General features: G+C 43.6%; 1 protein-coding gene across 1 annotated transcript in view; it reads left to right on the top strand.

Annotated features, from left to right (window-relative positions):
* Window positions 1-14,349, top strand: part of MAOB (monoamine oxidase B) — a 118,447-nt gene that overhangs the window by 48,368 nt on the left and 55,730 nt on the right. The window lies entirely within an intron of this gene.

The following is a 14,349-nucleotide window of genomic DNA, read 5'->3' as shown; positions in this document are numbered from 1 at the left end:
GATATACTGACTTACTGTATAATTAATTCTCACTACCAAGACAACGGAGACACTAATGAGGCTATGAAATAAGGGTCTTTTTCAGTCTCAGTAGAGGTGCTAATTTGACCTCCCATGGTCAAATTCAGATAATAAATAGCGATAAAGATCTGATGCCTGGGAAGTCCTCCCCAAATGAAGCGCTTCTCCTCCACTCTCACCACCTTCATGTCTTCTGCTCCCATGTCATTTTCCTTCTTTTGAACCTGTGAAAAGCATATGGAATGGCTGCATCCGTTTCTGGAATTAACGATAACAGTTCTGGCGTTCTGTCTCCTACATGCCTAAGAATGTAGTTCAGAAATTTGTCTCCTCTGTCATGGTAGGCAGTCCTGTAGGCATTTGGACATTACTCTCTATGGCTTATTTCAGTCACTGCTGCCACGTGCAAGCCGTGGTTCGTGTAAACGTACAGTACATTCGTGCCTTGTTTCATCAACAACCCCACGTGTATTTTTTTAAGATTTGATTTATTTGAGAGGGAGAGAGCACAGAGGGAGAAGCAGACTCTCTGCTGAGCAGGGAGCCTGACGCGGGGCTTGATCCCAGGACCCCGAGATCATGACCTGAGCCGAAGGCAGACGCCTCACCGACTGAGCCACCCGGTGTCTTTCTTAAGAAATGCTGACTCCCAGTATCACCAGTGCTCTGGTTGTTGTAGACAGAACAGCGGGCTGATAGATGGGGTGTGTTCATGCCGGCCCCGTAACAAGCATCCAGAAACCCCTGGTGTGCTGTGATATGCGGGGCCTCTTTCCTGTCTGCCTCCGGTCTTTCAGAAATGTTTATGCCTACTGAGTGGCATTCATTTTTAATGCTACCGTAGATCTGTCTTCTGTGGCCACAGTGTGGTTTTCCAAAGCCTCGTTCGCGAATAAAAGAGTGATACCAAGCTACACTGGGATTTCATTATCGGTGGGAAAAGTGATCACTTCAGCTCAAATCTTTATTAATTTAGAAGGTGCTTTCCTCCCTCCTGAAATCCGCGATGCCGCCGTTAGACTTCACAGTACTGAAATCTTTCATCTGTTTTGCAAATAGTCATGCTAATTTCTGCTAGTATAGTTTAGAAGGCAGCTGTTTAGGTGCCTTGGAAGTGACTTGTAAACATTGCTCTCTTTTAGGGACTATCTCACAGTTAAAAAGAAAAAGATGACAAGTGAAAACGTTTTCAGGAACCTCACTATATTTTGACTTTCACCTCTTTCTCTTTCATCTAGTGTGTGAGTGTGTGTGTGGTGGTTCTCTCCTTTGTTTTTTATTCTCTTGGGTTCTTCTCGAAGAAAGTGGAGACAATTTTTGACGTTTGGTACGATTTAGGCTATCGGCAAAAGAGTTTCTCTGTTTTGGAAGCTTTTATGAGGCTGAACTATGGAACTAGAGTCTAGTCAAACATGAAAGTGCTTTAGCCCAACTTCACGCTGATAATCATTTACCAACTTCAGCTATCCGGAGAAACGGAGAAAAAAAAAAAAAGATGCTCTGGTCTTAGTCTGCTTCCTGGCGGTCGGAAGCCAAGCTCATTGTTAAAGTCCCTTGTGTGGCTGGATGCGGTCAGGCTCCGTGCGAAGAGGCATATGAATGAGGAGACGTCTCTCAAATGTATTGCTTGCTTGTCGCTGCTACAACTGCCATTGCTCACACAACCTCAGGGAGGAGGTGCCATTCGGCTGACCACCTCGTTTGTCGAGAACTCCGAAATCCAGTTGAAAATCCGGTACGGCAAAAGCCCGTAAAAGGCAGAGAGCGGCAACTAGGTCTCTAGCGACAAGATCTGTTCTGTGAGTTTTCCAGGAAGAGATCACAGGTGCTGAGCTCGTACTCCGTATTAGAGAACAGCAACAGAAGGAGAGCCCAGATATCGACACATAAAATATCCAAATTATAATTGCATTTGTCACGCAGGACCTCAGCCTCTCCCAGAAATGAGCAAATTAGACGTGTCCGGTCTTCTTCAGGCTCTTAATATTCCCTTCCCCACACCAGTCCTGTTAATCCAGGGAAGCCTTGATCAAAGTCTGGGGTACACCTGCTTCTCTCGTGATGACAGAAGTCCCTGGGAACAGGTTAGACAAACTCTTGCATTTCGCCCAGGAACAGCTACCCGTCACACATGCCACGCAGAGCTCACTGGCTCTGGGAGTCTGCCCCAGCTGAGACAGGTTTCGTGAACCTTCTCTTCCCCTCCCACCCACATTCCACAACGTTTCTTATTTGTTGGAAACAAATATCTCTTATCATCACGGGAGTTGTTTGGTTTTTTGTTTTTTTTTTTAGTATGGAGAATAGTAATTTCCTCTTCAGCAAGTGAAACCCATTTGTCTAGGGATCATTCTGAAGCTTCTGTTAGGTTATTCTAGAAACCGAAGTGCTCATTTGCGTTCTTTAGAAAACACAGGCAGCTTTTTGGCATGTAATAATTTGCCAAAAATTATGCCTTCAGCTGCTGGATTTGGAGCAATATTTTGGGATACGAGATGGATTTATTCTAAGGCTTCGAGGTTTCCATTTGGAACTTAATTTATGATAAAATCGGCAAGCCTCTTCTCTATGGGCGAGCACACACATACATACATCTGGATAAACAACAGTGGCTAGAGTGGCCGGCAGCTCAGTGAGTTTTAAATCACGCCGAAGGCAGAGGGCAGAGAATGTGTAGAATTCAGTTACAATGGTAACATTCACTAAAGGAAATAGACCTTCAGCTTCAGTCTTGTGCCAGAGTTGACAGCCCCTGTACCATGTCATCATGGGGTGCGGCCAAGTAGTCCAAAGAAGATGCAGTGAAAGGGGGCGCTTGGGTGGCTCAGTCGGTGAAGCGTCTGCCTTATGCTCAAGTCCTGATCTCAGGGTCCTGGGATCGAGGCCCGAGTTGCGCTCCCTGCCCAGTGGGGAGTCTGCTTCTCCCTCTCCATCTGCTCCTCCTCACCCTCCCACCCCCCACCCCCCATCCCACCGCTCATGCGCGCTCTCTCTCTCTCTCTCTCTCTCTCGCACACATAAATAAGTAAAATCTTTTAAAAAAGAAGATGCAGTGAAAGGGTCCCAGCTCACCAAAGCATGGAGGCTAATACAGGCAGCCAGCTAACTGTTGGTCAGAGAGCTTTGGCAGCCTGCAGTTACCAAAGGATCGACAGCAAGTACAAGACGGCCTGAAATGTGTTGGCCCACCTTGCCACCCCCTCGGCAGCAGCCCGAGGAAAGGCTTATACGTGGACTCCCAGTCTGTTGCTCACAGAGCCCTTGCCTTTCTCCTGGCCTTTGCAACAACCAGCAGATGATGACAGTAGTAACACTACTGTGGTATGGATGTCTGGATCCTACCAAGCAAGCGCTTTTACACATCATATCTTATTCATGAGTTACGTGCTTGTGAACTAGACGTTTTAGCCCCATTTCACAGGTGAGAACATAAAGGTTAAAGAGGTTGATTGTAGAGGGCAGGAAGCAATGGGGTCAGAGCACAAACCAAAGTCTTTGGGTGCCAAGAATACATTGACACCCTGCTGTCCCCTGGGTGAGAGGCTTTCCGTCATTTCCTTCTGAGCCCCAGCACCTGGCTCGTCTGCCCTCCTTGCTTCCAAACTTACACACTCGCGTCTTGGAAAAATCCAGCTCGAGATTTTTCTTTCCCTAAAATGTTCTGCAGTTAACTACAGTGATCCACTGGCTCCTTCCCAAGCCCTGTATCCTCCTCCCTTTCCTGATGATAATTTGTGAAACCCTGTTTGAAAACAGGATGAATAGTGTTCCATTATGTGTACTTCAAGATTACGCACACACATACACATACACACACAAAAAGAGCATATTTTGTTTATATTTAACATTCTTGGATTCCTATTTTTACACTTTCACATTAAGAAAGGTTTTTTAGGTCTGCCTTTTCACTCATGAATTTTTCACAGATACTCTCCAATGTCATTGAAAGTTCTTTGTTTTTAAAAAAAGGTCTTTATAGATCCCGTTTTAAACAGACATGGAATATTCTGTTGTAAGAACACTCTGCAATATAGTGGATATTTTGCCAATCAGTTACTTTCAATGAGGCATCTATACTCTATTCAAATCGTCTTAACATTTATTGAACATCTAACATAGGTCACTAGTATGCAATTGAATTTGAGACAGGTCGGACTACAGTCAGGGTCAGATTTGTGAGATCAAAGATTCCCCTCTCAATATAAAAGGAAATTAGCCCCTCCAAAAAGAAAAAAAATGGCTAAATAAAATACAGCCAAAAAAAAAAAAAAAAAAAGATATTCATGCCGCAATCAAACCAGAAAAGACAGCAGCCTTAGATCATAAAATTTGAGAACTGATGGCAAGGAAAATTTTAGGTTTCTAATCCTGGCTGCTCAGTCCCGGAGCTCAACGGTTGCTGAAAACAAACGTACTACCCGTTAAAAGCCAGCGATCACGAGCTCTTCAACAATTTCCCTTGGAGTGCCAAGGCTGATAAGTACTTGGTGTGCCTTTCAAATTATCCAGACAACAGTTTTGCCAGTGCGTTCCGACGTTCTGTGCCTCTTAATCCTGTGACATCTCTATCCTGGCCACCTGCACGCTGTGTGCTAAGCCAATGGCACCCTATTTATTTATTTATTTGTTTGTTTATCTATTTTTAAGTTTTTATTTTCATTCTGGTTAGCATACAGTATTATATTAGTTTCAGGTGTACAATAGAGTGATTCAACACTTCCATACATCGCCCAGAGCTCATCTCAGCAAGTGCCCTCCTCAGTCCCCATCCCCTATTTCACTCAGTGGCGCCCAATTTAACATAACAGTGATGACACCACTTCAAGGTGTCATCAGATGGGGACTCGAAGAACTCAGGAGTGGATAAGCCTTGGTGAAACTGGTTTTAAACCATAAATACATTTAAATAAAGATTTAAATATAAAGAATTGAAAGAATTGTGATTGTAGTGCCGAATATACTTCAGAGTGTATTTTTATTTTTATTTTTTATTTTTACTTATTTATTTGGGAGAGAAAGAAAGAGAGCATGTGAGTGTGGGGAGGGCCAAAGGCAGAGAATCTCAAGGGCCCTCTGTACCGAGCACAAAGCCCCATGCGGGGTTCAGTCTCATGACCCCGAGATCATGACCTGAGCCGAAACCAAGAGTCAGACATTTATCTGACTTTGCCACTCAGGCGCCCCTGGACTATATTTTTAAAACAACCTTTATATGGTAAAAAAAAAGAATGATGTAATCTATAAAATCAGAATGTGAGGAAGGTGAGAAGGGAAGAAATACAAGCAGATTGAGTGCTAGTGACATCTTCTTTCATAGCATGAAATCAGTCTATACCAAAATTAAACTTGTAGCCAATAAAAAAACACAGACTCAAATCACTTAATCGTTTTTGTGATCTTTTCACTTTCTGCTACATGGGTCTTTCAGGAACCAATATTTCTTGGGGTTATGCAACATTTATTTGAAATTTAGTACTTCCTTCAGTCTGTGTTTCTTCTGTTAAATTCGAGTAAATTTAGGTCATTAAAGAAAGCTAATAGAGTATGATTTGTTCTTAGATACTTGCATTTCTTTCTTTTCCTCTTCCTCCCTCCCTGCCTCCCCCTTTACTTCCTTCCTCCCTTCCTTTTTTTTGTTTCCTTTCTTCCTTTGTCAGTCATTGATTTGTGCATTTATCCATCCATCCATCCATCCACCTGTCCATCCATCCATCCATCCATCCATCCATCCACCCATCCATTCATCCATCCATCCATCCATCCATCCATCCATCCATCCACCTGTCCATCCATCCATCCATCCATCCATCCATCCATCCATCCATCCACTCATCCATCCATCCATCCATCCATCCATCCATCCATCCACCCATCCATCCATCCACCCATCCATCCATCCATCCGTCCATCCATCCGTCCACCCATCCATCCACCCATCCATCCATCCACCCATCCATCCATCCACCCATCCATCCATCCATCCATCCATCCATCCATCCACCCACCAATCTTTCTATTTTGTAGTTGCTTATAAAAGGGTCTGGAATGTCAGGCACCAAATGTTATAGCTGTTTTTTAACCTGGTTGTTGTAATTTGAGATAATTTGCTTCCTGCTTCTTTGAATTTTTTTGATACTGCTGGAGCTTTTTTATAAAGAGCTCCTCTCATTTTTATTTTTAAAAATGTCATTAGACGCAGACTCTACGTTTGAGAGCTCAGGGACTATAAGAGGTTCGACTCCGTGACTCACAACTGCGCAGCAGCCGTCTCCCAGGTTATGTATCTATTCACAATGACCGAACTGCTTCCAGCGGGGCTTAGTGACTGTGCTTCAGCCCTTTGAGTTTAGACAGTCTAGATCCCAAAGCAGCTGTCTGAATGCAGAACGCCAAAGGCTTTTATCCTGTTATTACTGGGCTGCAGAATTTTCCGGTGTCTGATAGACACACACACTTCATTGTTGACCTTTTGTGCCACCTTGGCCGCAGTCTTTGTGCTTTTTGTACCTTGATTTCTCCATTTGCAAAAGAAAGGTACTTGTCCTGCTTAGTGCTTTGAACTTTGAAAGAGAAAAGATGTTTCCGGAAGATCCTGATTAACCTCATCCTCACCAACAAGGCTGCTATGACACACGGAAGTTACTAAGAATGTTTTGATAGGAAGGCTAGAGTCTATTTACTTTCCTTTTGAAAAACTTCTCTAATGACTGTGTGGATTCTTCGTACCAAGTAAGAATTTGAATGGCAAGGGCCCAAGGGAGGATAAAGCTGTACAAATTCTTACCCGAAGAAAACCAGACCCATACGCTCATCTTGCAAATATTTTTACAGGCTCCTTATACACCGAACTATAATTCTTCTTGCTTTTAAATCCAGGTTCCTCTCCTTCTTGATTTGTGTCCCATCTTATTAATAGGCTAGGTCGTCAGCATTTGGCTGCAACTAAACTCACATGTCCAGACAAACAAGAGCAAATAGATAACAGAAGAGAGAGAATAAAATCCCCTTTCCTGGTTGTGTTTCTCTTCTACGTTTCCTTCAGCTCTCCTCTGATTTCTTTAGGAGCTGGCATATGGGATGATGTTATTATTAGACCCAGTTGAGGCCCTTCCGTTCAGGTTACTAAGTGGCAACGCTGGCGTTCTTCTAGAACTGTCAGGAGACAGTAGGCATGTCAGAGTTTACTAATCTCTAAATAACCTAAGTGAGGAGACCCAAAATACATTAATTTTTTTTCTTTTTTTGGACATATATGTGAAATCTGGGAATACTCACCAAAATAGCTTAAAACAACACTGCACAATAGAAATAGATGGGCCACATATGTCATTTAAATTTTCTAGTAATCATATTGAAAAGTAACAAGAAAGAGGAGAAATTCATTCTAATAATATATTTTACTTAACCTGATATAATCAAAATTGTGTCATCTCAACACGTAGTCAATATAAAACATGATAAGTGTGGTATATTACATTCTTTTTTTGTACTAAGCCTCTGACACCTGATGTGGATTTTTTTTTTAAAGATTTTATTTATTTATTTATTTGACAGAGATAGAGACAGCCAGCGAGAGAGGGAACACAAGCAGGGGGAGTGGGAGAGGAAGAAGCAGGCTCACAGCAGAGGAGCCTGATGTGGGGCTCGATCCCATAACGCCGGGATCATGCCCTGAGCCGAAGGCAGGCGCTTAACCGCTGTGCCACCCAGGCGCCCCCTGATGTGGATTTTATAGTTCCAACACATCTCAATTTGGACCAGCCACATACGAAATGCTCAATGGCCACACAGGGCTCGTGGCTACCACAGTGGACAGCACAGACCACAAAGGTTGGCAGATTCCGTGGATTCGTGCCGCCATTTCTCATACATCTTCAGTTTTTTAAAAACCTGTACCAAACTTAGGCCTAGATCCTGCAACGTAAATCCTACATCATGGCACAGGTTATCACCCCTCATGCTGGCATCTTCAAATATCTGGCAACGCAGAGAACTTGGAAGTACAACAGAAGGATATGCCCCCTATGGATTTTGCTTCCTTGTGGCAAACCAGCTTTGAATCACATTTTAAAAATTCTCCTAGGGGCGCCTGGGTGGCTCAGTCGGTTAAGCATCTGCTTTTGGCTCAGGTCGTGATCCCGGGGTCCTGGGATCGAGGCCCATGTGGGGCTTCTTGCTCAGCGGGGAGCCTGGTTTTCCCTCTCCTCTCTGTCCCTTTGCCCCCATCTCTTGTGCTCTCTCTCTCTTGCTCTCAAATAAATAAATAAAATCTTTAAAAATAAAAATTCTCCTAGGTGCGCAGGGAGGTGCCATGAGTCTGATATTTTTACGCATGAGGCGATAAGCAAATTGGAACTCCTTGAGGTCAGGGTGGTCAGAGATGCTGTCACGGAGAATGCTTGGAAAGCTCCTCAAAACCTTGAAGGACATCGCCAGATAAATTGAAGGGAATAACTTTATGGAGAGCATAAAGCCTTTTTATAGAGCACCATTATTGTATTAAAATTGTCAGATGGTCCCTAACTATGACTAACTCAGGAGCAACCATAGCCCTGGCCCCAAGTCCTGTAAGTGATTATTGTCTTCAAACACAGTGAGAGAAGAGTCCCACAAGCACTGAGTTGTAGAGAAGATAAGCCTGTCGTTCGGTGGGAGAACTTACTCAACCATGCATTTCACACGGACGCCGCACAAAACTCTGAGCAAAAGCACTGCCCAGTGGCCTGGCGCCTTGGACTGCTGACATTTATCGTTTCCCCTTTTTTTTAAGTCGGCAAATATTAAGGGCCGCGGCCACAGGCAGTGGCTGGTCACGTGCAAACCAAGAAAAAGAACTCGTAATTCATAGTCACCGATAGTTTAGGCTCTCACGTTGAACCAAACACACATCGGCCGTTCGGTCTCTGGCGATTCAGTTCAAAACCGAATTTAATAATGACAGTAGCCAGCGTCTTTTGAGATTTCTGTATAGACCAAGCACTCTTCTGAGCATTTGATATGCGTTATCTCACTAATGCTCAGAAAAGCCTATTGGTTATTATTCTCTCTTATTTACAAATGAAGGCATGGAAGCACAAAGCTTCTGGGTGATTTGCTCAAGGTCCCCCAGTTGGTAAGTGATGGAGTGTGGGATCTAATCCGTGTCACTCCAGAGTCTGGGCACTTGGCTCCACAGCCAAGGTGCTGGCGTGCGTGGAAATCCCACAGAAGGGTGGGGACGCCTCAAGAAAGAAGCGAAAAGGGTATGTGTGCAGAGAACTGAACCCTCTTCTTCTTTGTAATCAGGTTCTTGCTCCCTCCTGCCTCCCTTTTCTGTCTGATGTTTGTTTAATCCTCGTTTGACCTCCTGGGATATACGTGATCTCCTAGTGCTAAGTATTAGGAGCTCATGGAGGCCACTGACATGACCTGTCCATTTGGCCAAATCAAGGGCTGTTAGGAGACACTGAGTCATCCTATTTCATTCTTAATCCAAAAATCTTAAAGAGTATTAAAGATAATCATTCTGGGGAGACCGCTAGAACTGTGCGTCATACGAAATAGACACGAGAGTCGACAGCCACACACATGTCTCGGGTTTGTTTCTCTTTTCCATTGCAAAGCGTAATCATAATAAGGTTATAAGAAGCATTGCTTTCTATACAGCTTCAATCGTAGGCAGGAAAGAGAAGATAAAATTATATATTTAAGGGTGACCTACGTAGAGTAGTTGTTTGGTAGTCGAGGGGGTATCGTTATGATACTTAATGACATTGGATTAAAAAGGATGAGAGTCCGTCTAAAAACAACAGGTTGTTTGAAGCTGCTACTACTCTTTCTGAGGCCGGGATGGTTGTGCCACTGCTATTTTAGGGGCCTCGTATTTCTCCCTTATTGGTTCCAGACATTTCTCCCAGATCACTGTTGACATCTTGTCTACGTATCCAGGCCGGAGCCAAGGTTTCTTGACTGTAGACTCCTAGAACAAACAAAACAAAACAAAACAAAAAAGCAGTAAAATGTAAATGAAAGAAGGAATAACATTAAATTTTTATCACAGCCTACAAACACCTATGTGAGCTACTCCTACCACCCCCGACCCAGCACGCTCTGGTCCCGCCACTCTGCGTTCTGGTATGTCAAGTGCATTCCTACCCCAGGGCATCTGCAGACGGAGACAGATTAAAGAGGCCATCGATTCTCTGACATTCCTCCCATGGAGAGGCAGCACTTCCGCGCACCTTCCCTTTGCATCTAGGAGGGCCCTATCATTGCTTTGACCCGTGGAACGTGATCGAAGCGACGCTGTTCCAGCCTGTAGGCTCAGGCCCTAAGAAGCTGTCGGTTCCACTTTCTTGGAACACTCACCCTTGGGACCTTGAGTGACAGCACGTAGGAAGTCCAGAGACCCTGAGAGCCCCTCTGCCTGCAGCTCCCCCCGCTGGAGAGGACACGGAAGGCACGCAGGTCACCCGGGCCCGGGGAATCCAGCCTCGCGCCATCCCTCCCACGGCCCTAAACTAGGGAGGAGAGCTGTCTCAGACGTTCAGCATAGTCAAGCCTTCAAACGACTCCAGCCCCAGCTGCTGTCTGACGCAGCCCCACGAGTCACCTCAAGCAAGCACTGCCCAGCGGAGCCCAGTCAACCCAGAACTGTGAGAGATAATACTAGATTAATGTTTTAAGCCGTGGGGTTGTGGGGTTATGTTTTTATGCAACTATAGATAACCAAAACACACCTGCTCTTTCCTCCGCTTGGGATGCTCCTTCTCAGGTCTCAACTCAGACACCTCCTCCTCACAGAGGCCTTCCGTGATTACTCTATCTTAAGGAGTAGCCTCTCCGCCCCATCCCCCCTGTTCTGGTATTCTCTATCCCGAATTTGTCCCTTCCCTGCTTCATTGTTCCCTCACAGCACTTACAAATGCCTAACATCGTATCATACATGTATATGTTTTTTATCTGCTTTCTTCTGCTGGGTCGTAAGCTCCCTGTGGACAGAATTTTTTTTTTTTTTCCATTTTGTCCACTGCTGTATCTCCAGCACTTGGATAGGGACCCAGCATATAGTAAGATTTAGGTAAATGTTTCTTGCATACATGACTGAAAGAATGGGTCTTTGCCCCTACTCGAGCCTGTCCCTTTAGAGCACAATTGAGTAGACCTTGATCTGGTGTTGCTCTTAGGGCAAAACTAAAATATATACTAGTCCTACAGAAAAATAAGTGCCTGGGACGCCTGGGTGGCTCAGTTGGTTGGGCATCTGTCTTCGGCTCAGGTCGTGATCCCGGAGTCCTGGGATCGAGTCCCGCATGGGGCTCCTTACTTGGCGGGGAGTCTGCTTCTCCCTCTGCCTGCTGCTCCCCCTGCTTGTGCTTGCTCTCTCTCTGATAAATAAATAAATAAATAAATAAATAAATAAATAAATAAAGTGCCTACCTCTTATGATGTCAAGAAACCTCGAGTGCCTCCCGTCTCAACACACCCACCACCAGCTCCCACCAAAATTCCACAGCTGACGATTACTTTCTTTGTCCACAAGGTTAAATGACAAAGAAACTTAAAAATACAGAGGCAAACAACACCCAAAAATCCTCATCTTCACAGAGCTTATGTGTTATCTAGGGAGGACAGGCAAAAAAGAAACAAATAAAATACATAGAAAAAACAATTTATACACCTAAAATAGAATTAGAATTAGCAAGGGGCGCCTGGGTGGCACAGCGGTTAAGCGTCTGCCTTTGGCTCAGGGCATGGTCCCAGCGTTATGGGATCGAGCCCCACATCAGGCTCCTCCGCTATGAGCCTGCTTCTTCCTCCTCCACTCCTCCTGCTTGTGTTCCCTCTCTCGCTGGCTGTCTCTCTCTCTGTCGAATAAATAAATAAAATCTTTAAAAAAAAAGAAAAAGAATTAGAATTAGCCATGTTTGATTTTGTATTACTTTTCGTTTGCAGTAACAGGCATAATGAAGAAAGATGGTAAAGTACAAAATTAAGAAGTGGATTTGCTTAAAATGAAGTTAATTCAGATGTACCAAAAATTCATATACTGCTTTGCCTGAAACTTTTTTTAAATGTTAATTTTGTTTTACACTCTCAACTCTTAATAGGTGTGTGAGTTGATTTTCAAATGTATTTTAGAGTTAAAAGTCAGTTAACCAGAATTATGCAAAAAGCTTTGGGTTTTAAAATCTGTTACTTTTCCCATGTGAAGATTTAATAATTTCTACAAAGGGTTCAAACTTTTTAGCCAGATCTGTTAAATCTCTCATTTACATTAAAAGCTATGTGTAATAAAACAACCACTCAGCCACATTTGAAAAAAACATGTGCAGTCGACCCTTGAATAGCACAGGCTTGAATCATGTGGGTCCACTTATGTGGGGATTTCTTATAGTACAGTACTGCAAGTGTATTTCTTTCCCTTGTGATTTTCTTTTTTTCTTTTAGAGAGAGAGAGCTTGTGAGGATGGGAGGGGAGAGAATCTTTTTTTTTTTTAATGATTTTTTATTATATTATGTTAGTCACCATACAGTACATCCCCGGTTTCCGATGTAAGGCTCGATGATTCATTAGTTGTGTATAACACCCAGTGCACCATGCAATATGTGCCCTCCTTACTACCCATCACCAGCCTATCCCATTCCCCCACCCCCCTCCCCTCGGAAGCCCTCAGTTTGTTTCTCAGAGTCCATAGTCTCCCATGCTTCATTCCCCCTTCTAATTACCCCCCTTTCTTTATCCCTTTCTTCCCCTACCGATCTTCCTAGTTCTTATGTTCCATAGATGAGAGAAATCATATGATAATTGTCTTTCTCTGCTTGACTTATTTCACTTAGCATTATCTCCTCCAGTGCCGTCCATGTTGCAGCAAATGTTGAGAACTCATTCTTTCTGATAGCTGAGTAATATTCCATTGTATATATGGACCACAACTTCTTTTTTTTTTATAATGATTTTTTATTATATTATGTTAGTCACCATACAGTACATCCCCGGTTTTCGATGTAAGGCTCGATGATTCATTAGTTGTGTATAACACCCAGTGCACCATGCAATATGTGACCACAACTTCTTAATCCAGTCATCTGTTGAAGGGCATCTCGGTTCCTTCCACGATTTAGCTATTGTGGACAGAGCTGCTATGAACATTGGGGTGCATATGGTCCTTCTCTGCACTACGTCTGTATCTTTGGGGTAAACACCCAGTAGTGCAATGGATGGATCATAGGGTAGCTCAATTTTTAACTTTTTAAGGGACCTCCACACTGTTTTCCAGAGTGGCTGTACCAACTTGCATTCCCACGAACAATGTAGGAGGGATCCCCTTTCTCCACATCCTCTCCAACAATTGTTGTTTCTTGCCTTGTCTATTTTTGCCATTCTAATTAGCGTAAGGTTGTATCTCAGTGTGGTTTTGATTTGAATTTCCCTGACGGCTAATGATTTTGAACATTTTTTCATGTGTCTGTTAGCCATTTGTATGTCTTCATTGGAAAAGTGTCTGTTCATATCTTCTGTCCATTTTTTGATTTATTTGTTTCTCATGTATTGAGTTTGAGAAGTTCTTTGTAGATCTTGGATACCAGTCCTTTATCTGTAGTGTCATTTACAAATATAATCGATGGGAGGGGAGAGAATCTTAAGCAGGCTCCAGGCCCAGCGTGGAGCCCAACACAAGGCTCAGTCTCACAACCCTGAGATCACGACCTGAGCCAAAATCAAGAGTCAGACCCTTAACTGACTGAGCCACCCAGGCGCCCCCCCTTATGATTTTCTTAATAACATTTTCTTTTCCCTAGCTTATTTTATTCTAAGAATATAGTATATAATACATAGAACATACAAAATAAATGTTAATCGACTGTTTATGTTATCCGTAAGGCTTCCAGTAGACAGTAGGCCATTAATAGTTAAGTTTTTGGAGTCAAAAGTTATATGCAGATTTTCAGCTATGTGGTGTTTGCCACCCTAACCCCCCCCACTTGTGTATGTGTGTGTGTATATATATATGTGTATATAAAATCAGAAGGTCATGCATGCTATGGAGAAAGGAGGGCTTTGGGAGTGGCATGAGAAAGTGGCATCCTATTTCAAATAGAGTAGTCAGGGAGGAGGTGACATCTCAACAAAAACCTTTCATCTGTAGGGTTTGCATGGCACACATACCAACTTACTGTCACTGAATGAAGAGCTGAGGGATGAGCACAGCCAGTTCTCCTGAGCCAGTACGCACAGGCCCCAGCACAACCCGGGAAGGTCAGAGAGCTGGCCTCCAACCCTAAATGGTGGAGGTATATAGACAATTATGAGAACATTGGCTTATACTCTAGACATGAGAAGCCATT

Source organism: Ursus arctos, chromosome X, assembly GCF_023065955.2.
Source record: "Ursus arctos isolate Adak ecotype North America chromosome X, UrsArc2.0, whole genome shotgun sequence".
NCBI lineage: Eukaryota > Metazoa > Chordata > Mammalia > Carnivora > Ursidae > Ursus > Ursus arctos.
The sequence above is the reverse complement of the archived record's forward strand: the minus strand, read 5'-3'. Positions and strand labels throughout refer to the sequence as shown.